This window comes from Pieris brassicae, unplaced genomic scaffold (genome assembly GCF_905147105.1).
Source record: "Pieris brassicae unplaced genomic scaffold, ilPieBrab1.1, whole genome shotgun sequence".
Lineage (NCBI taxonomy): Eukaryota > Metazoa > Arthropoda > Insecta > Lepidoptera > Pieridae > Pieris > Pieris brassicae.
The window spans coordinates 12,501-15,000 of NW_025576105.1; the positions used below are offsets into that span (position 1 = coordinate 12,501).

Below are 2,500 nucleotides of genomic sequence, written 5' to 3' on the forward strand. Positions count from 1 at the left end.
GAATGCGAGACCGCCGAGATCTTTCCCAGCTCTCTCTCTCTCTGTGTGTGTGGTGTATAGTACATTTTATATATCTCTCTTGTGTCAACACAAAATAACAAAGAATATACATACTACTCCTCCTCATATTTTATATAATATAATATAAAATTATATTATAGCACCGCGTTCGCAGACCGTATGGTGATGTTACCAATCGACCAAGATTTGGGACCGTCTCCCCCGGTGTTATCTGTGATGTTAAAAGAATACGCTTCTAGGCACACCTCAACGCAGGGCGCCTAGCGTGTTCGACACGTGCGCGGTCGCCACGGCGACCGTATATGTAAAGAATGTATAAAAGAGGACGCACACGCGCCCATCGTCGAAACGGTGTGCGCAGCGTCGTGTTGGAATTTATCCCTCAAGCTCCGGGCGTTGATCGTATCTAGTGCGAATCATGCGTGTGTGTGCGCATGTAATTGCCAGCCGAGTTTTAATATGTTTACAATAACGTATTGAATAAAAATTGAGAAGTTGCGTTTAGATGAATGTTCAATTTTCAAATTGTCACAACATCGATTCCCGCCCGCGGGGTCGTGTTCGTTGCAGTTTTATGTCCCTCACAGTGGTCGAGCATCGTTGTACATCACCTCGTTGCGAGATCGTGACGGGACGGCCGCTCGTAGACCGGTCAAAGTTAGTCTATCGATATGAAGCGCGAACGTCGCGTCGCGTGCAAATTCGACGCGTTACGTTCACGCGTGTCGAGAAGGCGCGCGCGCAAGCGCGCGCCCCTCGACGCCGCCGAGCCAGCGGCTCGCCGAAGCCGCGTGACCGCGGTGTAGGCGTGTCGTTTGCGTAAGCAGCTCCCTGGTTGATCCTGCCAGTAGTTATATGCTTGTCTCAAAGATTAAGCCATGCATGTCTCAGTGCAAGCCGTATTAAGGCGATACCGCGAATGGCTCAATATATCAGTTTTGGTTCCTTAGATCTTACTCAGTTACTTGGATAACTGTGGTAATTCTAGAGCTAATACATGCAATCAGAACTCTGACCAGTGATGGGATGAGTGCTTTTATTAGATCAAAACCAATCGGCGGAGGGCCATGCGTCCGAAGTCGTTAATTTTGATGAATCTGGATAACTTTTGCCGATCGCACGGTCCAGTACCGGCGACGCATCTTTCAAATGTCTGCCTTATCAACTTTCGATGGTAGTTTCTGCGACTACCATGGTTGTCACGGGTAACGGGGAATCAGGGTTCGATTCCGGAGAGGGAGCCTGAGAAACGGCTACCACATCCAAGGAAGGCAGCAGGCGCGCAAATTACCCACTCCCGGCACGGGGAGGTAGTGACGAAAAATAACGATACGGGACTCTTACGAGGCCTCGTAATCGGAATGAGTACACTTTAAATATTTTAACGAGGAACAATTGGAGGGCAAGTCTGGTGCCAGCAGCCGCGGTAATTCCAGCTCCAATAGCGTATACTAAAATTGTTGCGGTTAAAAAGCTCGTAGTTGCATTTGTGCGCCGCGCTGTCGGTGCACCGCATCCGCGGTGATACTGACACGTCTGCGGAGCATATCGTCGGTGAGCCGGCGGTAAAACGCCGGTTCAATATCAAAATCCTATCGCGGTGCTCTTCGGTGAGTGTCGAGGTGGGCCGACAATTTTACTTTGAACAAATTAGAGTGCTCAAAGCGGGCTCAAAATGCCGCTTGAATATTTCGTGCATGGAATAATAGAATATGATCTCGGTTCTATTTTGTTGGTTTTCAGAACTCCGAGGTAATGATTAATAGGGATAACTGGGGGCATTCGTATTGCGACGTTAGAGGTGAAATTCTTGGATCGTCGCAAGACGAACATCAGCGAAAGCATTTGCCAAAGGTGTTTTCATCAATCAAGAACGAAAGTTAGAGGTTCGAAGGCGATTAGATACCGCCCTAGTTCTAACCGTAAATATGTCATCTAGCGATCCGCCGACGTTACTACAATGGCTCGGCGGGCAGCTTCCGGGAAACCAAAGATTTTGGACTCCGGGGGGAGTATGGTTGCAAAGCTGAAACTTAAAGGAATTGACGGAAGGGCACCACCAGGAGTGGAGCCTGCGGCTTAATTTGACTCAACACGGGAAATCTCACCAGGCCCGGACACCGGAAGGATTGACAGATTAACAGCTCTTTCTTGATTCGGTGGGTGGTGGTGCATGGCCGTTCTTAGTTGGTGGAGCGATTTGTCTGGTTAATTCCGGTAACGAACGAGACTCTAGCCTGCTAAATAGGCGTCGTCATTCAAGGTGTGCGCGACTCTCGGGGAGCGCAACTCACTGGCGACGTATTAAAATTCTTCTTAGAGGGACCGGCGGCTTCGAGCCGCACGAGATTGAGCAATAACAGGTCTGTGATGCCCTTAGATGTCCTGGGCCGCACGCGCGCTACACTGAAGGAATCAACATGTTCTCCCTGGCCTAGAGGCCCGGGCAACCCGTTGAAACTCCTTCGTGCTGGGGATT

General features: G+C 49.6%; 1 non-coding gene across 1 annotated transcript in view; it reads left to right on the forward strand.

Moving 5' to 3' along the window:
• The first annotated feature begins 849 nt into the window (after positions 1 to 849).
• The window catches only part of LOC123719516, a 1,906-nt gene continuing 255 nt past the window's right edge, over positions 850 to 2,500 (forward strand). The window contains exon 1 of the ribosomal RNA XR_006755578.1: positions 850 to 2,500. This exon is cut by the window's right edge and continues 255 nt beyond it. This is a non-coding gene — a ribosomal RNA (small subunit ribosomal RNA).